General features: G+C 41.6%; 1 protein-coding gene across 5 annotated transcripts in view; it reads left to right on the top strand.

Annotated features, from left to right (window-relative positions):
- The window catches only part of KLF12 (KLF transcription factor 12), a 263,442-nt gene that overhangs the window by 872 nt on the left and 241,224 nt on the right, over positions 1-21,346 (top strand). The window lies entirely within an intron of this gene.

The following is a 21,346-nucleotide window of genomic DNA, read 5'->3' as shown; positions in this document are numbered from 1 at the left end:
GCGGTAAAAAAGAGGGGGGAAAAATGAAAAGCGATAAGCCAGGAGTGATGAGCGGCGAGCTGGGAGCGCCCAGCTCTTTGTGCTCCCGTCCCCGGGGCGGCCGCGGTGCCCCTGCGCCTTTGGGATGGGAAAGGTAATATTAAAGGAAGTGTTAAAAAAAAAAAAAAAATATATATATATATATATATATAAATAGGAGCGAAATACTCGGGGGGGGGGGGGGTATAGGTGTGTAACACTCTACGGGGGAAAAAAAAATCAATGTAATGATCTATGGGGGGGAATAAAGACCAAGAGCGTACCGCTACATTACCTTCTACCAAAATAATTATCTTTTCTAAAATAAATACTTGCTGTTTCAGAAGTCGGACGGCGTTGCTTGGGGGGCAGACTGCTGGTATTCACGTTAAAACCTATGCCCAGAGTGGCTGCGGGAGATGCGTGTGCCCGCTCTCCCCATGGCTTCGGTGTTCCCCTTGCGAACCCCACCAAGAGGTTTCTGTTGGGGGAATGCTCTGGGATGAAATTTGGGCTCCTGTCCGCCTCCAAAAGGATTTTTTTTTCTTTTGAGGGGGAGGGGGAAGGTGGATAGGAGCAGCCAAGATGGGTTATTTTATGTTCCCGTCCTCCCCCCCCCATGATTTGCAGGGTTGTGATGCTCCGCTCCAGACAGCGGGGTTTTTTTGGATCGTGCCATGGCAAATAAGATGATTCACACGCTTAGGGAGCAGGTACCAGCAGTTTGTTAGGGAGGCACTGAAGAGAAGTTCACTTGCACTCGGTTTTATGTCGGGCTTGTAAAATCCTGCAAGCTTTCGGCAGTCCCCCTGCATAAGTGAGTAAACCAGTTTATTTTTTAATTATCCACCGTGAAAGAAATGGTGATGTGCCCCTCCCGTGGTGTTCCCCCTGCTGTCCCCTTGCTGTCTCGCTCTCGGCAGGTAGATATCCGCGGCAACTTTGCGGGGTGGTTTTATGTAGCGCTGGCATAAGGGCTCCATTTTCTGCTTTCTGGTTGGTCTACAACTCCGAAATGCACAGGAACAGCGAAGTGGTTTTAGCGCTGGATTAGTAAGTGGGCTGAATAGGTCACAGAGGGGGCGATAGAGGCGTTTTATTAATGACGTAAGGCTGCATAAACCCGGTCTACTGATTTTTTTTTTTTTATTTCAATATATGGTTGTTGCGGGGGGGGGAGGGGGAATATCTCTCTAATGGGACGTAATCAACTTGAAACCGCTGACTGCAGCCTGGCGTGTCACCCAACGTCACCAAGTGGCCGCGCGGAGCCAAGGGAGCGGGGGTTTTGTGTTAGGATTATTTAGTATTTTTAGGGCTTTTCATTATTACTTGCTGTTCCCCCTGCCCGAGGCTTTGGCAGCCGGCCGGAGCTGCTACCGCTATGCTGCCGGCAGGTGCCGGCGCTGGAGCTTGGTGGGATGACATCACCCCTTCCAAAGCTGGAGCAGCACCCATGCGCACCCCTGCTCAGGCCGCCCCCCCCCGCTGCCTCCAGAGCAGCACTGGGAGCATCCGCCTTAGTATTTCTGACTGTTTTCTTTTTTCCTTTTATTATTCCTTTCCTCTTCCTTTCCCTTGCTGTGTCTGGTACCTGGAACTGAGTTGGGGGGAGGGGGGCACCTTCCTTCAGGCAAACCTCCTCATTAGGATTCGGACAGCTTTACAAGGTGGATTTACACACCCACTCCCCCTTTTCCCCCTTTTTTTTATCCCCCCCCCCCCCCCCCCCCCCCCGGGTTCGTGGAGAAGTCGATACTGTTCAGAGGTACTGCAAAAAAAAAAAAAAAAAAAAAAAGTGTTTTCTCTTCCGTCCCCCAGTTGTGTGTGGAAAAAGAGGCTTTTTGAGGAGGAGATGTGCTGTGGGGCATTTGATGAGTGGCTGCACATGTGCTGGAGGGGCTGGGAAGGAGTTTAGGATGTGGGAGATACTGTTTGGTTTGTGCTTCTGGGAGTGAGGCAGTGTCAGTGAGTGAAGGAGGGGGGGATGGGAAATGAGGTGTCTTTAATTTATTTCTCTCCCCAGTAATACTCAGTGGCAATATTTGCAGGCCTTCCTGCGACCTCTTGTAGAAAAGCCTTGGCTGGAAACGCCCCTGAGAGCCCAAGAAGGCTGGGTAACAACTTTTAAAAATAAACTTGAAGATTCCAGGACAGGCTAATCGTGGAGTCCTCTGCCAGCTGTTTCTCCCGGGGTGCTCAAGCAGAGCTCTGCTGCAGAGACCAGGCTGAGGTGTGGTGGGTAAGAACTAGCTCTTCTTCCCCCAGAAGGTGATGGAGCAGGGTCAGTGCAGGGCTTGGGCTGCAGAACCACTTGGTAGTGACCATCTCCACTCAGACCGAGGTGCTGGGTGATGGTACCCACCATAATTTAATAGAAGTGCAGACCATGTTTTTGAAGGAAGATAGGTATGCTCTCCTGTGTGTTTGGGGAGTTGGGTTCCACCAACACCATGGGGTTCCAGAAGGTCTGTGGAATTCAGTGCAAGTTTTGGCACTAGAAGGGCATCCCGTTGTTTAGATTTTGGGTAGTTCATGGCATAAACGGAAAGTGAATGCCTTTTCTCATCACTGGGTGGATGATGCCCGCTTAGCCTTCCCAAAGTTGCGGTGCTGTTGCCTCCGTGCTTCAGGCTGCTGGATCACTTCTGTCAGGCTTGTGTGGCAACTGGTGATGCTTTTCAGGATGGCCAGCCTCCTTGCTTGTTCCTTCAGTAAGTGTTGTCTGCATTGTGTAACAGGTCTTGTCAGTATAAGGTTGGTTTTGACCAAATCTTTGTTTGAATCAAGTGAAACAAGAGACTGTGAGGTGTTTGTTTATTAATAAAGCTGGGGAATTGTTTATTTTTACTGGTGTTTTGCTTGTGACTTTTGAAGTGGTGTATCTTGATTTATTTTGTTGGAGGGTGATTGTGTTTTGCCTTACCTTGATGTAACTACAAAGTGACTCAAAAATTAATTGAGTGAAATGTAAATTTCATTTTTAGAGAAGCTGAAATGGATGCAGCACTGAGACTTTGACCTTCTCAGCTTCTGACTAGTGGTTGTTTACTACAGCTGCAGCTGTGCGTCTTTGGAAGAGGAGGAGCTGCGAACACAAGCATGAAGCATGCTCACTTCCCCCAGCTAGAGAGGAGAGCTTAGAATGAGCATGCTGTTTCAAAGTGAGATGTAAAGAAAAGTATTGAGTAGTCAAGTTGTTGCCTTTCCTTTCCTTTTGTACAGTGTGTGCTGTGCTGTAACTGTAAGACAGATTTTGAGTCTTGGAAGTGCAAATGGGAAAGCATGAAATGACTATGGTTCCTATGCAGTGAAATTATCTTTTTACAAGTGAAATGCATACTTACGCTATAAAAAAGAGAAGGGCTTTTGCATGTAATACTAAGGGCACTTTCAGCATTTTTCATCAGTGGAAAAAACTCTGTGTAAGCTTATCCTCTGTTCAGCAGTTGAACTTTAGACTCCTCTTGTTTCAACTGAATGGTTTATTTATTTTTTTTTTTAGTTGGTACTAAATGCAAGAAAGAAAAGCGCAACAAGAGTTATTTGAGGAGTCGGTGTCAAAATTATTGTTTTACTTTATAGCAAGACATAGAACTATCTCGACAAACTGGACTGGAGCGTTGACTGGACCTAATATATGTATGTGGCACTGTTGCAAAAGCTAGTAAAATTGGACCAATGTGAAGATGTTTGTGCAGTCTCTTTTGGTTTATATATCTATAAAAAGGAACAACAAAATCCAGGTCTGTGCTAGTGGTACTGCATTTGCATTTGGAAGCTCTCTTCTACACTTAGACTTGGTGCCCTAAAATCTGTGAACTTTCTCATACTTCTCAAAGTTTGGTGTGACTGGTAGGTTTGACGTTTATTCTGAGTCTAGGTTCTTGTGTTTGCTCCCAGGCAATAACTATAACACAAAAGCGATAGAGTATTCTTTAGTCAGCTTTATTTACCTTTTGGTGGCAGAGAATTCTTAATACTGGGAGACAGAAGAAAAAAAAAGAATATGGCTTTGCCAAGAAGTCAGTATTCCTACACTGTATGTAACCCTGAGCTTGTGTGCACTTTCCTGAGTTCAGTGTAAAATCTCATGGTCTTTATCAGAAAGCATGAGCTAGACCTTGGTGTAAGCCAAAATTAAATTCCAAGTATTTTTTGCATTTGTGTCTGCTGCAGAATGATGTGTTTTGATTTGGAGAAGACAACTTTAAATTATAGTGTGCCTTGGATCTTGTAACTATTTCGGTCATTTCCTGCATTTTTGGGAAGGGATGGTGGCATGAGCCATCCCTGTGTTTCTCAACTGAAATATATGGTAGGACTTGGGAGTGAATATGTGAAGTCATGTGAAATATATTCAGGGACTGTATGCTTTATACTGAATGAGTTTCTTCATGCATTCCACATCTGTGAACATCAGCTCCTGTGTCATAGGAGCCCCTTCTGCTGCAGGGACAAGGGTAGGACTTGTCTAGGTATCGGCTTGCTAATTATTCCTTTTTAAATTTAAAGTTCAGTAAAATCACAGGAATGCAAAAGCTAAGGTGTATCAGAACTGAAACTGTGTGTGCTGGGGTCACGGGAGAGCCTATGATCAAAGATTATTAAAAGTCTACACTCAGTAATACTGAATAAAGTTTGCCAAGACCATTTCATGCTGGCATTTCCTGCCCTCTGAATGCCATCCTAGCAATGCCTATATTCTTTTTCAATCTGATGGTTTGTTTATTTGTTCATAGGTTTTGTTTTTGGGTTTGTTTTTTTTTTTTCCTTGAAACAAATGCTTTCACGTGCAATAGTGTTTATCCATTTGTGGGTTGCTGGTGGTGCTGGTGTTGACAGGTTGCTGCTCAGACCAGCACCACTTCAGTTAAGGAATGTCTGGTTAGCAGTAGCAAGCTTTTGTCCTCTCTGTGAACCAGCCTCTAGGACTGGAATGAAGAATGAAGCACAGCTCTTTGCTAATGGCTGGCACAGTGTTTGCTACATAGAAGGGTAATGATGGGACTCAGGAATCCTTGAGCTTTGTTTCTGGCAGTGGGGCGAGCGTGTTCTTGTTGTTTAAACATAGAACAATCAAATGCATGACCTTGGACATCAGCGCCACAAAGGGGACAATTAATCAGATGGTGTATCCTGTTGGGAGACCTGGATTCTGGTGCTGGTTTTGTCAGATGTCACCTAGGACAACCACTTTGTTACCCTCTCTGTAAGGTGGTAAGCAATGACCCCAGTTCCTAATTAGTGTGGGGCCTTGTACTGTGGTCAGAGCTGCAAAGAGCACAAGGTTATGCATGCTAACTCTGATCCTCCTGCTGACTGCCTAAATAGTTTTTTTCCTTTGCTTAGGCCAAGGAGGGCTTTGCTGCTGGTGGTGTTCCATTTCTTTCCTGGAGCATTATAGGTGCTGGACAGCAACGCGGGATGCACGGTTATGCTGTCTGTCTGGCTGGGTGCAGGTGATGTGCAGAGAGCTCAGGTCAGCTGGAAATAAGTTCAGGTCCGTGAGCCGAGCTGGAGCAAGCTCTGGAAGCCTTCCTGAGCATGGGTGAACTGCAGTTCTCAGATACTTTAAGTGTTGGCAGACTGGGATTGACATGGGTAAAGGCGGCTATCTAACTTCAGCACTTTCTGTCTTTTTCTGTGGGATCCATAAGGGAGAATCTTTCCAAACAAAATGTTATCAATGATTTTTTTAGCTGCTTTTCTCCATTACCAAAATCATCAGAAGTGACTGGTGTGTTCTCAGAAACTTTCCAACTTTGCAGAAGCAGTCACTGAGAATTTCAGCTGAAATGATTCAAGTTTGTTAAGTGCAGTATTAGAAATTTGTAACATGAATTTCAAAGAACAACTGTGACTGTTGTAATTTACCATGGATGTTACTCCTTTTCTTTTTTTTCCATGGGACCAGCGTTTTCAGATGGTCTGCTAAAATTTGAGGGCACTTTCTGTAGCAAATGTGATGACACGTTGTCATATGAGATACCATTAATCCTAAATGCCTCAGTGGCTATCAGTTGCCAGTTCTTCCTAGGGAAAAAAGAAAGCGGCTGTATTACGTGGTAATGTCTGACATGAATCTGATCAGGACTTGACTTAAAATCAGGATAATGTAGAAATATTTTTTTTTTCTTTTGCATCTTTGAGTGTGCAATGCTGGCATAAACCAGGTTTGAGTTAGTCTTCAAGTATGGATTGGCAGTGCACTAGGAAAGCATGTAAAGAGCTGTGATTCATGACACTTTGAAATCATTTAAAGTTTGGACAGTAGTTGGAGCTCTTCCAGTTCCTTTTTCAGAGCATCAGTTGCAAGAAAATTTGGGTTAAGTAGGAAAAGATTTTCCTTAAAAGGTGGGGGCAAACCCCATTCATTTGCAGTTTCTATAAATCAGTAACAGTTACAAGGGAACTTAATTTTTTCCTGGTTCCATTCTAAGCAAGGAAATCTTTTGCATAGACAGTGCCCTACAGAATTTTGAATGGAAAAAATGAGTTAAATGGGTTATTTTTTCCCCTTTTGACAGGGAGAGCATGCAAACTCAGTCTAGTTAGCAGGCAGATTTGGAGGCTGCTATTTCAGAAAGCATTGCCATTTTCACTTTTACTTTCCAGATCTATATTCAGCTAAATCAACATTTTGCTAAAATGTCATTGACATTTATCTTAAGAAAATATATCAAAAATTTTGGACTTCCTGATTTGAGAACGTGTCAGATTTGTAATTTTTGGTTGTGGCTCTATTGGGGTAAAGTTTACAGTAGTCACATGGAACAATTAAATATAAACATAGTGTGAACTGAAAAATATCATGAGACTTAGTTCTTTTTCTTTTTTGCATCCTAGCCAGTATTCAAGATGGATTTATTTTATGCTTGCTGGAGATGTGCTCTCCTTCAGCTTTTACGTATTGCTGGATTTAGGAAGACATTATTTCTTTTTCATTGCAATGCTAAAGAAGCATGTGGGCTAGGCAGGGATGGGAGGCTTGAGTCTGCATAGCAATCACAGACACTTGCCTAAGTCAGTTCTGGCAGATAGCTTGAATAAAATGCATTCCTTCCCCCCCCAAAAGGAGTCTAGCTCATCCTTGCCTCAGAGGTGTGTATTAAAATCATGACACCAGAGTCATTCCCGTGGTCAAAAGACCATTGGAAAACCTCTCTGTTGGCTGGCAGTAGAGGAAGTCTCAGATGTTTAGCTTGCACATGGATGCATACACTGTACTTGTTTAAAGATAGGTGAGAGGAGACCTTCTTTGCGGAAATCCTGGGAGAAGCATTTCCTGGCCCTGCAGGATTTGGTGGTGGTGAAGAAGGAGCAGCAGCTTCTGTGGGTTCTTCTTGTGGCTTTTGTTATTTGGTGTTTGACTTAGCCCATGTGTTGTGAGAGTGAGCACCCCTTGCCAGGCTGTAGTTTCTTACATTAGGGAGAGCACCAGGAGCTTGGTGGTTTGGAATGAAAGTCCTCTGTGGGCACAGCCTGAAGTACATCAGCAGAAATTAAAAGTACTTGTACTTTCAGATCCCTCCTAAATATTAATGAAGTTCTATGTGTGTGGCTTTTGTTGACATGTCTTTTTCCTTGCCTTTAAAAAAACCATGGGTGCTGGAGTGACTTGCACCAGACCCAGAGCTAGCTAGGGTTGATCCGCATCCAGGGTGACTCCTTGGATGTTAACTGTGATAACACATATAGAGACATGAGGGTAGCATGAAAAGTTTTCTTTTTGTATCAGTTAAATACTTGAAATATAAAAACAGTCAATGGAAATGTTCTCATTGTGTTGTACAATGTTAAAATTAATTCAGCAAACCTGAAAATTTTCATCTGTACCAAAGAAGCTGTAAAAGTAATTTTTGTAGGGGGAGCAGAAGTGAGACACATGCTGTGGCAATCATTTGATATGCTCTATAAACCAGTAATTCCAGTTGGAGTTCATCAGACATTATAGCATTTTTGGTTTAAAAGTTGAGCAACTAGACCACAGCTTTTATGAAGCTTGAAGATTAGCAACTGTGTCAAGTACAGGAACCGTGTCCTAAAAGCATCTTGACATTGCTGCAAGTGCTGTAGAAGCAGCAGTAGAGAAGCCATGAAGCCACATTTAACCAACATAAGTTGCAAAGACTTTGCAGGATTTCTGCCTGGATCTACAAGTTTTAATTTAGACACAGAAGCTGAATTCAGTTCGTTCACCCAGTTTGTAATATGAGCCCTGTTTTTGGAGACCTGTCTAGTGCTGTATGTCGAATAGAAGGCTTCCAGCTTGAAACTGAGCTCTTAGCTCCTAGCCTACTCCTAAACCACAGAACTGTTATGCTTTAAAACTGTCATCCTTGCTCTTGGTGCCTGATGCAGGCTTTCCTAGCTGTCTGTACAGCAGTCGTCCGCCTAAACACGAAGCCCCGTGATGACTGAGGGATTTAATTATTTCTATCATAGACTAAAAAACATATTGGGTACCTCTGTAGAGTAGCATGTAAAATACAGTTTAAGTCTGCAATGACTTAGTGAGAAGGCTTCGAAAAGTGCATGTTTGAAACCTTCAGTGAAGAGGAAGGCTACATTTTCAGTTCAGTGCCATCCCAAAGGATGGTTTCGGATGGTGGCTGGTTCTGTTCAAAGTCTTAGGTTGTTGGTGGATATGTTGGCATTTCAGCAGGTAGCAGAAGGAGTGTACTGCAAACTCAAGTGCAGGCAGGACTTGGTCAAGTATGGAGAAATAAGAGATCTCACTATGGGATCAAATTGTAGATTCATTGATTTGAAGATCATCTAATAATTTTAAATAATGGCATCAGTAGAATATCACCTTGGTCTGCATGAAGCAAGCATGGTTTCTTAGAGCTGGAACATTTTGTGAATACACGGTTGTAAGGTAAAAAAATTTATGTGATGGGACATCTGCTATCATCCTTGGTAAGCTGTTAGGTGGTCGTAATTACTTTAATATCTATGCATTATTTGTACCCTGAATTTATCCATACATTTGTCTTCCAGCCACTTAACCTTGTTGTACCTCTGTCTCTTAAGTGAGCGGTCAACTAGTCTCCTGTCAATTCCTTCTCTCTTCCTTCTCAGAGTTTGCATAATTGAACAGTGTTTTAATTTGCGGCTGTTGAAGAGGGTGAATTCATTTAAATCATTTTGACTTTAAAGTAGCAGGCAGGAAAAACTGATTGTTTAAATCAAGTTAAATATTGGGTGGTTTCTGCAGTTTTTACAGATTTTACATTTCCTGGTGATGCCAGTTGGGTAAGTGACGTGTAGCGTGCCGATGTGCAGCAGCCAAAATAGTCTTTATGCAGAGAATACTCAAGTTTTTAGCCAAGGGAATGCATTGTGTGCATACAAAGTTTGCGGAGTTCTGCTTATTTACTGAGTTTTAATTTTTTGCACACTTAATATTACAATATGGCTGATGGTATTTCTTATTTAGTAGATTATTTAATTTTACTCTTGACTGCCAGCTACACTTAGAAATTGAAACTCATAAACTGTAGAGAACATAATTGAAGCAGTTTTTATCAATACACTTATTTTTAATATGCCAGGTTACTTTAAAAATCTTACTAAAATGTATTTGTGTTTCAAACTAACTTTTAATAAAGGAAAAGTAATACTTGGTTATTAAGAGAAACTCACAGTTTCTGTTTCAAAATATCCTTGAGAGTTTTAGAACTAGTAGGTATTACCCTTCAGCATATAATTAGATTAAAAAAAATAGAAGAGGAAAACACATCTATCTAACTTCTTTTGCTCCCAGTAGATTTTTCAGTTTCTGAGTGGGCTAATTATTGGTCTGTGGTGATTGAGTAAGCTGTGAGGAAGGTGATATTCTGTTACACACCTGCTTATTGATTAGTTTATTACATTTTAGTTTTGTTTAATCCATGATTTTTATCAGGTTAGTAGTTTCTTTGAAAGTTCAGCATCAAATTTGTACTGCTCGAGCATTGATGAAAAAGGGAATGTAAATGGGTTTCTTAATTTCAAATTAATTTTTTAGAACAATTTATAGAAGAGTCTTTTTTTTTTTTTTTTTTTTTTGTTAGAACTTACAGTTATGTTGCAGAAAAGGGCCATTTCTTTACCAGACAGGTTTTAGAGCACTGTTGGTTACCCTGCTTCTTCTGGAAGTATTAAACATTGTTAGAAGATAGGAATAGCCATCTGTTTTCATTTTGTGAAGCTGCCTATGTAAGTAACTTTTTCAAACATTTCACTTATTCTTAACTGATGACACTGACACCCCATTTCTCAGGTGCCTTTTTGGACATGTCTATTCAGTGTATTATATCTAAAGTATGAAGTAGGATGCTCGTTGGCTAAAGGTACCAGCTGAGCACAATCACCCAGGCTCAGTGTTTGGTGTGCTTACCTTGTGCTGCGCTTCTCAGATCTTTCTGTCTCTTGTTCACTGTTTTTTCTTCCTTTGTTTTTGCAGGATTATTTCAAATTTAATAATGCTATTTTTGGGATACTTCATTCCCTCTATCTCCACTCCCCCAAATGTTGTTCATTAATCATACCAATTTTAAAAGAGTGAGTAAGGATTTCGGGTGATCTTGCCGATTGCTGCTCAACTCGGAGAAGTCATGCTCTTTTGCAGTGATCTTGTCATTGACGTCCTACTGGTACTTGAAAAACGGGAGCTCTTCCCTGTAATTATTTAATCCTTTTTGGAGACTTTCTTCCATGCTTACATATATACTGCTCTATTTCCTCAGCCTTCTGGAGGAGGTACAATTATGTAAATAAAGTTTAATTTCTACATATTCTGACCTTAAAACTGTGATCATAGACAACCTAATTTTCTAAGGAAACCAAACTAAAGATGAGCCTTTCTCCGTCCTTTCTCTGTCTTCTCCCTAACATCTTGAAAAAGCTACTAAATGCCAAAGCAAGATTATTTTGTTGGTTTTAGGTGGGGTGGGGCAGCTTTTTCATTGTATAGTTTTGTTCAGTGTGATAACTGCATTTCAACTTGTGTACCTCAGGGAGCCAGGCAAAACGATGTAGATGCAGAGTTATTGAAAACTGGTACCCCTGGAAACATGATTCCGTTCCTCCCTCTCGGAGGGAAGAGGAAGTTCATTGGCTGTGTCACTTTCTTTTTCAATTTGACGTAACTAGTGCAGATCCTGTGAGAAGGATCAGGGCTGGGAACAAGGACCATTGTGTGGTGTAGCCCCATGCTGCAAGCTGGAAAACTGAAAAGTGGTGTTCAGACGGAAGGGCTATTAATGCTTCAAGCTGCCCCAGAGGAAAGGAAACCAGGTAAAAGCACTAGAAATATGTCCAGGCATGAGGGAAACTTTCTGCCAAAAGAGCATCTCCTTATGCTCTTGGTAAGTCCAAATGAGTGTTTACTTATGTGGGTTTTAAAAAACCAAAGTGAAATACATTATAAAGCTGATCTTAAACACAACACATACACCACTACTGCAAAACTAATTAGTCTGTGGGGAAATACCACCTGTCTAAAATCCCATCGACCTCTGGTCACTTGATATAGTCCCAGTGTTTGCTCCAGTTCCTCTTCCTGACAAACTCTTCTCCAGTGTGCACTCTGGTGACTTGGCTTAAGCTTCCAGTGGGGTGCTTGAAGTAGGCTCATGTATCCCTCCATTGGGTTTGCTGCTGTTTGTGATTTTTATGTTCTTTATGAACCAGCAGTTTATAATGAAATAGCCCCTTACAGTCCAGCAGTGGTGTGTGAGGCTCATGAACAGCTCTCCACGGAGCTTTTCAACTTTGTCTTGTGAGTACAGTTCTTCACATGGCAAAGAAGAAATGCAAGCCTTAAAGCTTTTGCAGTCATTAGCATAAAATCCTTTCTCTGAAAAGGCTAATGGTGATTTCACTTTTTACTGAAGTGGAGTTTTTAGATGTTTGCTGCTCTTTACCAGTAATGTTGCTCTTGCTTCTCCATGCAATATCTGTTAGCCTTTTTATTTTATTTTTTACTTTCAAATTGCCCTTTTTAAATGCAGAATTACTTTCTGCTGCATGCAATTCTAAATGTAAAAACCAGCCATCCCTTGATTTGTATTTTCATGTTATAGATGATGTAGCATGTTACAGGTCCCTGGAGCCCTGAGTTTCTGCTGAAGATTTACTGCAGCGGTTCCCGCAAACACTGCGGTGAAGCAGTAACCCCTTGGTTTCTGGGTCGGTGCCATAGACAGCTGGAGCTGCATGTGATGTCTTGATGTTGGTCTCTTGCATTACCTTTGGGAAAACATGTGGTACCTCACAAGTTGCCATGTAGAAAGTGACTCCGTTTCTTCTGTTTAGGTCAGGCCGTCAGGTGCCTTTTGTGTCCTGATCTTCTGTACCTAGCACATCTGAGGTTTGAGGTGACCATGACTACACTTGCAGTCTAGCAGGAGGGTCCCTTGGGCCTTTCCTCTCCTTGCACTCTAGGTGAGGGCTATCTTGGTATGTTTCTGTGTGTTTGTTCTGGCTCCAGGATCTTGGGAGAGGGTTTCTACTCTTTCTCATCTGTTTCCCAGTTGTGTTGTTTGACTCTGTGTGAGTTGCCCTTCTCTTGCGTGAAGGCAGGTTTCAGGGGTGTGAAATCACTAAATGAAGGGGCAGGGAGAGGACACAAGTGTTGCAGGAAAAATAAATGTGTGGGTCTGTGTTTCATTAGGAAGTGATGGCAAAAAGAAAGCCTGTTTTTGCTCAGTAACTAAAGAACTTTGAAAACTATTGGCTACTGAATATGCTTTCCATGCAGCATGGAGTTCTCTTATTGCAGCACTAGTTATTACCCATGAAGATATTGTCCATTACTATTATCTTCGTCATCAGCTCTGGAATGACATTTCTAATACTGCAGACAACTTTGAGATGTTTTGTAAGGCAGAAACTGGTTTTAACTGCTTGCCACAGGATTAATGTAGCTAATATGATGCCTGGAATGTTGTAAAAAGTGTTTCTGTTGTAATGGTTTTTGTTGTATGAACAGTCCTCTCTTGTAATGTCAAAAGAGTCTCCTGGCTACTCCTAGATTTGTCGAGGAGCTGTGAGTTTGTTTCGTGTGTTGTTTTTGAATGTGGATCTTTGCAGGTTGCAGATTAGAGCTGGGTGCAGTACATTTTGTTAGAAAGTCCAACACTTTGTCTTGATGCCAGTTGCATCAGGAGGAGATTAAGATGCTTCCTTAAAGGGCTGATGTTACTGTTTTTACCCCGAGTCACCAAAGAGCATCTGTGTGTTGCCCAGCGTGCAGTTTCTATAAGCAAACAAAATGCACCATCCTGAGGAACTTTGGATATGTTTTTTCTGTATTACCAGTTGTTGAGAGCATCTTGTAGGTAGATGTGAGAGCGCAACGTGCGTTTTTCTAGTCTGGATTCTCCTAGTGAAACTTCAGAGCCTTTGGTTTTCAGCTAGGGTGTTTGGACACATAATGTTCTTTATATACTTTAAAAGCACATTACCCAGCTTTTTGGAAACAGAAGTCTGTCAGAACTCTGGCAGATAGGAAGATGGCTTATTTTTGTTGCTTTGATCTGCCTTCACTGTGCAAGAGCACAAAAATACTGTTACAGGCATTTTGTTTCAAAGTTTTATGTCTTCACATTAATCAAAGTGGAGTTTATAGATTTGATATTTTTACTGTCACGCTCTACTTTTTTCTCCTCTGTTCTTCAGATAGAGATATTATGTCATTGCTGCTTTGCTGATAATCTTGCTTTTTCCAAAGATCCCATCAAGAAAATTACTTTGAGTATATTCTGTTCTCACCATTATTTTGTCTGCAGGATGCAGTAAGTTAGTCATGCCTTAAATTGATTTAAACAACTGTCAAGTGAGACAAATAATAGAAAAAAAAATAATGGAAGCAGCATTCTATTGCAACATACTTTATCCCTAGGTTTGGTCTTTATCTTCATTAACATTTGAGCTTTACCTAAGATGCATAATACATTTTTGGAGGGTGGTAGGATGTGTTCAGACCTCCACAGGTAACGTACTGGCTGGTAATTTGGAAGTCGTTTAAGAAGCACCTCATTTTGCATGAGCAAAATGAATGTAATGCTGTTTACCCTGGACACTTTGGGACCTGCCATTTGGAAAAATATGTAGAAAAGCTGAATAATACATGTTATTATAAGACATACTTCAAAAGTTGCAGTCCACAAGGGTGTCTGTAGGTGCTTGCTACGTACATTGCTTCAGGTGCTTCTGCAGGCTGGTGGATCTTTTCCTAAGATGTAAGAAAAAGCAAAACTTCTTTCTTTTGTCAGACTGCAAATAACTTCTGTGAGCCCTGTAGCTGTGAAAAGTATATTGGAGGAGGCTGTTGCAAGAAGTATTACCCACTTGGTTTCCTTGGAAACATGAAACATGATTTACAAATATTGACTGGAGAAAGCTGCAGCTTAGAGGAAATCCTGAACTGTTGGTTCAGGCTTTTAAATTAATATAGCTAAAGAGTTTAGGCTGTATTGAAAGTCACTGCATGTCTGTGAAGCAAAATCTGTAGTCATTCTGGCTTGCTGTGTGTGTTGGTGTAATAGCCAGTTCTGGATGCTGGAGAACTGGAGAGAATCTGTGAGAGTTATACTGGGTAAGGAGTGTTGAACTGTGGTATCCTTGCCTATGCTTTCAGCTGTGTTGAAAAGCCCAGCTCTCATTGGAGTTAACAAATTAATGCTCCTAAAAGTCTAGTTGTTAGTGCCTGACTTGCAACTGACGGACTGCAATCTGGAATGTTTTCTTCTTGGTGGAGTGTAAAATCATCATTCCTGTCTTGTGTATGTTTCTAAACACTGGAGGGTGTTTTGAATGTTCTTTGTTATGCTTATGCAAGAGATTGTGTGATAAGATTAAGTAAATTACAGTTACTGGATAACTTTTATCGTGTAGGAATTTTCATATGGACGTATTTTTAAAGACTGCTGATCATAATTTGGTCTTCCTGGGCTTGTTAAGGTTTTCAAAACATAAACTGCTTTATCCCTGGAGCATGGTGTCAGATTATCCTGAAGTTGGTGTTAGATTCATGCTGGGGGGGGGTGGGGTGGGTGGGTAGTGGTGAAAAGGGGCATCCGTATGGGATAAAAAGCATACAATGGAGAGTTGCGTACATGTTATGAGTGCCGAGTTGTATACAGAGTGGATAAAGATGGCTTCAGTACTCTCATGAGTGAGGAACAGGTCTTGCTTCAATTATCTAACCGAGGTGCTGCCAGCTATGGTTTTATTTGTTCTTTTCTTGGTGTCAGTACTGGCGTATGTGGTCCACATTGCCACCCATCTCCTGTGGTGCCTGTCCCTGTGTTGCTCATATTGCTTCCACTGTCAGTGGATCGAATTGGATCAAGAAGCTGCCCTAACTTTTGGGGTTTTACTGATTTATTCTTAATTTGGGTTAGTTTCCCAGTTCATTTCCCAAAATAGCTATGGCTGTTCAGGAATAGGCCAAATGGTTGGAGGCCACCAGTGCTGCTGGAGGAAAGCACCTTTTGCTGTTCCCAGAATTGGGAATGTGGCAGCCTTGATGTCCCCAGTGCTTTTAATCCACAGGAAGACCTCTAGAGCAGAGATGAGATCTTGGATTTCCCTTGGCAAAAGCCTGTCCATGTGTGTTTGTCTGCTGGCTGTAGTGCTGGTTGTTTCACAGCCATGAGAAGATGGCAAGGCACAGTTTTTAAGGAGGAGTGATGTGTTATGATGAACAAATGATGTGTTTAGAAAGAACATGAGCATGAAAGCCTGTGCTTCTGTTTTAGACCGGATAAGACTGTGTGTCAAACCATTGAACTTTTTCCCCAAAAATGTATTACATGCTTTATGCAAAATGTTATTACTTCTTGCAAACTGTGCCTTGCTTGGTGATTGTAAAGGTGTTTATGGTGAGTGGTTTAAGGCAGCCTTATGTGGCTACATTAATTAGGGCAGGATGAATCTAGGTCTGCTTACATGTGGGGCTGCAGAAGGATTTTACACTGAAGGAAGAGTTAGGATGCAGGCAGGCTTGTAGGGATCAGGTCCTAAATGTCCAGAGGCAGTGGGAGCATAGGCAAGCAAGGACCACTGAAACCTGTTGGTTGGTGTGTCACAGGTAAGACAGCTACATCTTTGTCTTGTGGAACTTGAATGTTAAGAGCAAATAGGAGACCACAAAAGCCCTCCATGCATGGGCCAGGTGGTGCTTCATTTTTCATCAAGTCAGTTTAACTGAGGAGAAAGACTTTGTTTAATGCTTCTGTGAATGATGGTAACATCCTGAAGGTTACAAGGATGTTCGTCTCTGATGTGGGCTCTAAGGAAGGATTCAGCTGTATTGTTTTTCAGTGGCTGGTTCAAGCAGATGAAGGCAGCTTGCTCTTGACTTGCAACCTGCAGTGGCTATGGATCACAGGCTGTGAGATGACAGAAAGAATAATGAGTGGGAGAGGGTAATCGGAGACCTATGGAAAGAGGGAAAGTGCATGTGTAGAAAAGACATGCGGAAAATGTCAGTGATGCAGAATTCTGTGAAGACTCCTGCTGTTGGCAACTCGTACAGAGGTGTTAAGCTGAAGGGGAGGTCAGTAAATGTGGGGAAATACAAAAGGGTTTTGGGATTGGTGTTTGCAGAAGGAAAGCTGAGTAAGGGAAGTGCTTGATGAGTCTTAGGGTAGGATGTGTTTTTTTGTTTGCTTGCTGCTTTTAAAGTCCACACAGAATCAAAGCAGAAGGTAGATTTTTGTGTGGCTGAAAGCAGAGCAGCAGGTATGCAGTAATTTGTTGAGGGTTGTGAACATGCCTCCAAAAAAGTGAGTATGGTGGTTTAGGACGCCAAATGTGGATACTAACAGAAAAGCAGATAATTACTTCAAATGAACTCTGGTTCTTCATGTAACCAAACAAACTACATGGATTACTGCAAAATTGGTCAAGATGGCAACAAGGACTGGCAGCATCAGAGTTCTGCTAAAGTTGTGATTGTTTTTATGTGAAGCCATTGTGCCAGTACAAACTGAATTTCACACTGCAGGATTGATCATAAGATAAATGCCTCCAGATTAAATGTGGAGAGAAGTTCCTGCTTTTTACTTAAACTTGGAATAACTGCAGTGACGGTATACAGAGAATTCTCGGAATGCGAGAATGAAAGATGGAAATATATAAGATGGCAGTGTGATGTTGCTTTTATTTGAAGAGACAGGATTATTCTGGGTACTTCCATTTCATAATATGAGTGTCTTCTGAATATCACTCAGTTTAAGTCATCAGAATAGTGGCCATATAAGTAAAGTATGCAATCTCTAAGGCTGCAGTTGGGAAAAAATACCCCTTTGAACCTATTGCCCTTTTCCAGTTTTTTTTTTCTGATTTTCTAGGGTGTGAACAGTAAATCTGTAGTTAAAACCCCTCAGTCCCGTAGGAGCATCGAGGGGACTTCTAAGTGTTTTTCTGGCAGAATATTGATACCCCTTTCCACTTTAAACTCTTGTTGTTTTAGCAAGTATAGGTAGATTTTGGAAATAGTTATATGATATTTATTCAGCTGTTGCTTGTGTAATACAGAAGGCTCAAAGTATCTCTCAGCTTTGTGGTGGCTCCAAAGCAGCTTCAGCACAGCAACAGTGTCAATTCTCAGATATCTTGGCTCTTACCTTAGGTTGTACTGACTCCTGGGAGTAAGGTGATGAAAGAAGTGAGTGATTACATTAGTCACAAATAGAGGAATATCAATTCAAGTAGAAAGTGTGAGAATTTCTGGCTATCAGCTGGTTCTCTGACTGGGCATGAGAGCTGCAAGGTGTCAAAGTTTTCTGAACAGAGCTCTTGAATTCTCTGTAGGCTGATGTGATGAAAGAAAGAACGAGCTATTTCTGTTAGAGGAAAGATGGAGATTTCTGTCCTCATCTCTGTGACAAGCCATTCTTCATGTTGATTCTGAAAGCAGCATTAGACGTGTTCAGGGCCATTTTTGATGGGGCTTTGAGCAACCTGATCTGGTGGAAGATGCCCCTCCTTGGCAGGTACTAAGTGATCTTCAAAGGTTCCCTCTGATCCAAACTATTCTGTGATTCTAAATGAGAGAAGTGGGTATATCCTCCTTACCTCCATGCTATATTCTTTGAATCAGAATGTCTCTTTCATGTTTTTCAGTGGGTGTTTGTCACTAAGGTGTCATTGCTGCAGGGTGTCCAGGGGGGTTAGAGCCAGTGGGCAAATGGCTTCCTCTAAGAAGAGGAAGGGGTAAGAAAGAGATTTTGTGGTGGAATTGGCAAGGCCCATGGAGTCTTCCTTGCTGACTGGAAGGAACTAAGTATTCTGGACTTATGTGTCATATTTACTTGATCTGCATTCAAATCTGCACCCAGTAAATTCACTGAAGAGCAGTATAATAGACTGGGCATATGTAAATGGTGAAGTTACTGTGAGAATAGGAAATACTGGGTTTAAGAGAGAAAGATTCATGTGGGAAAAGCCTGATTTAATGTACTATAAAAAATGTAAAGAACTGAGATACTGGCAGGCATCATTTTCAGGTAGCAAACTGTAGAAGCATGTCTGTGCAAAATGAGAAACGTGTTTTCATGGCCAGCTTTTCTGAACTGAAACATGAAAGGTGTTGTGAAATGCTGTAGAATGTACAAATGAGCATGTTGTCAAGAAAATCACTTTGTAACCGGTGAAGGTTACACATAGAATGCAGCTGGGGTAGCCATATAAAAATGAGGGCGAAGCTGGTTGAGAACGGTTGTCCCTGTTTCCGAGAAAGATGACTTTCCTATATACATAAGAACTTAACATTATTCTCTGTGCTTGCTAGAAGCAATTTATACGCTGTGGTGCACCTCGCTGCTTCATAGTGACTGTCCTAAACTTACGAATGTTGAGACTTAGTAATCTGGTCTTAGTTGCATTGTTATAAGTATTTCTCTGTGTGGTGGGATGAGAGGAGGTGGGAATGGAGAGGAGGGAGGAGAAGCATCTGCTTCTCACTGAGCTAAAATTGTGTTTTTTTTTCTGGACTTAATCAGTCATAGAAATAAAGTGGGGGGATGAGTTAGGGAAAGAGCAAGTCCCTGGAAAGAGCTGGGCAAGCAAGAAAGGAGAGCTGCAAGAACCAGTGGAGGACCAAAGGAGCAGTTCTTGGTGTGGGGGTAATGGGAAGTAAAGTGGGCCATGGCATCTGGAGGCTTCCAAATGAATAGGAGAACTGTTTGGGTTTCTGCTTGCCAACAGGCTATTCAGGAGACTAACAAATAGTAACAGAGAAGACACAAGGACTGCAAGACCCAGGTGTGCTTGCAATAAGCAATACCCTGCAGTGCCAGGGATTGCTTAACTCCTGTGTATGGGGAGTACTGAGAATACACATTGGTGGGTTTTGTAATTCACAGCTGAAGAGCCAGTGCCTCTGCAGGGGCACACCTATATCGTTTGGGTGTAAGAACAGCTCTTTGCCGAGAGCTGTGCACCCGTGTAGTATGTGTTCGTTTTCTCCTGGCTGTCTTCCTGCTCAGGAGCAGAAGTAGCTCCATCCTTGCTGAGGTCTAGAAAGCATGGCTTTCTGAACCCAGAGGTTCTTGGATGCTGGAGTGGAGGTCCTGTACAAATAGGCAGAAAATTGTGGCATGGGAAAAAAAAAGTAAGTGCGTTAATCTTGGGTTTACTGGAAGCTTAAATAGCAGAGCTCTTAACTGTTTACACAGTAGTATCTATTAAAGGAAATCACTGCGTGTCAAAATCTAAAACAGCCACGGAGGGATTTTTTTTGAAACGACTGTGCTTTAAAGTCAGGTCCTATAATCTGCAAGCAGCAGGGACATTGCATACTGGAGTTTTACTCATGATACAAGTGGGTGTCCACTTCTGTCACTAGCACCTTTTTGTGTGAGGAGTGTTATTTCAGACAGTTTGCCTTGAATGTCACTGTAGCTAAACTAGTTGTTCTTTCACAGTTTCATCATATTGTCTGGATGTATAGTAGTGAAAAAATGTGTGGATTCTAGACCCTCTGGGGGCTTCCTTTGCTGACTTTTCTTAGATACTTAAAGCTAAATTTTCTTCAGGGTTTTAAAGACTTGTTGCTTAACGAAGTGTAGTATAGATGGCTGTGCACATACAAATTGCTGATTTTCATGGTTTATCATTGTGTCTGGGCTTCAGGTTAAAAAGGTTGATTTACTTTGTTTTCATTTTACATACTTTGAAATTTGAGCTGAGATCGCTTCCTCATCAGTAAAAGTGCAGCAGGTAAACAGAGGCCTTCACGTTCCCATGTGTAACTGTGTTGTCTTAAAAAATGTAGGCGATACAAAAGGAATGAAATACAGACTCTGGTGTGTTGTCAACTTTCATTTCATTGTGTAAGAGCATAGGTAACTTCAATGTGAAGAAAGAAAATCCTGCAAAACAGGGAAAATACAGGAATTCAGGATTGTTCATCTTGCCTGAGTATTATATGTAGAAGAAATGGTTGATTCAAGCTTACACTTGCATCCTTATAACAGATGTTCCTTCTGTCTTTTTCCAGCTCATCTCTTTTAATTTGTCTGTGTAATTTTTTTCTCCTTTTTTGGTGCTCTTTCTTGTTTAGGATTTGAAATCTAACCAGGTAATTGGGCAGCAGCCTTCTCCAAATTCGCTTAATGGTGACTGACTACTTCTCTAGCCCTTCCTTCCCATTCTGGTATAAATTGATGCAAAAGCATGCAGAGGAAGATAAAGACTGGTGAACAGAAGGAGTGTAGAGGCTTTCCCTTTCCATCCCTGGTATGGGTTGCCTGGGAGATGGTTTCAGCATTTAATTTTTATTTGATTATTGATAATAATACTTGAGGGAGAAGAGTATTCTTGTAAAGGTGTTGAAACTGGAGGTTATATTGGATTGGCTTGAGAGACAGTCTGAGTGCAGTGTAGGGATGCAGAGTTGCTTCAGCTCATTTACTGAAATAGTAAAGTTAGCTTAAAAAATTTACCCACAGGGTATCTGAAGTTGGGTACCCAAAATGTGTGTCTGCTTTTGAGCTGTTCAGCTACTGGTATTAGTTTTCCTATTGAGACATTGAAATGCTATGTGCAAATGTTTGTTTACAAACATAAGATAGTTATGAGAAACATTCTTTGTAGATGGGTATCTTTAAAAATTCTTGCATGAGTAACTGGAGGCAATTATTACCCTTCCATATCTGGGAGTAAACTGAGAGGCAACCAGGGAAACTAGTAGCATTGCATCCTTTGCCATTTTGCTCACAGGCATAAATAAAGCTTGGTTTAGTGTCAATGCCAAGGACATAGTAGTTACCCTTTTTCAGAAAGTGCTCCCTTCATTATCATCTGTACAACTTGTAAGTGGTAT

This window comes from Pezoporus occidentalis, unplaced genomic scaffold, assembly GCF_034315485.1.
Source record: "Pezoporus occidentalis ecotype Australia unplaced genomic scaffold, CSIRO_AGI_Poc_V1 ctg5, whole genome shotgun sequence".
NCBI classification, from domain to species: Eukaryota; Metazoa; Chordata; class Aves; order Psittaciformes; family Psittacidae; genus Pezoporus; species Pezoporus occidentalis.
Note: the sequence above shows the minus strand (reverse complement) of the source record. Positions and strands in the feature narration are given on the sequence as shown.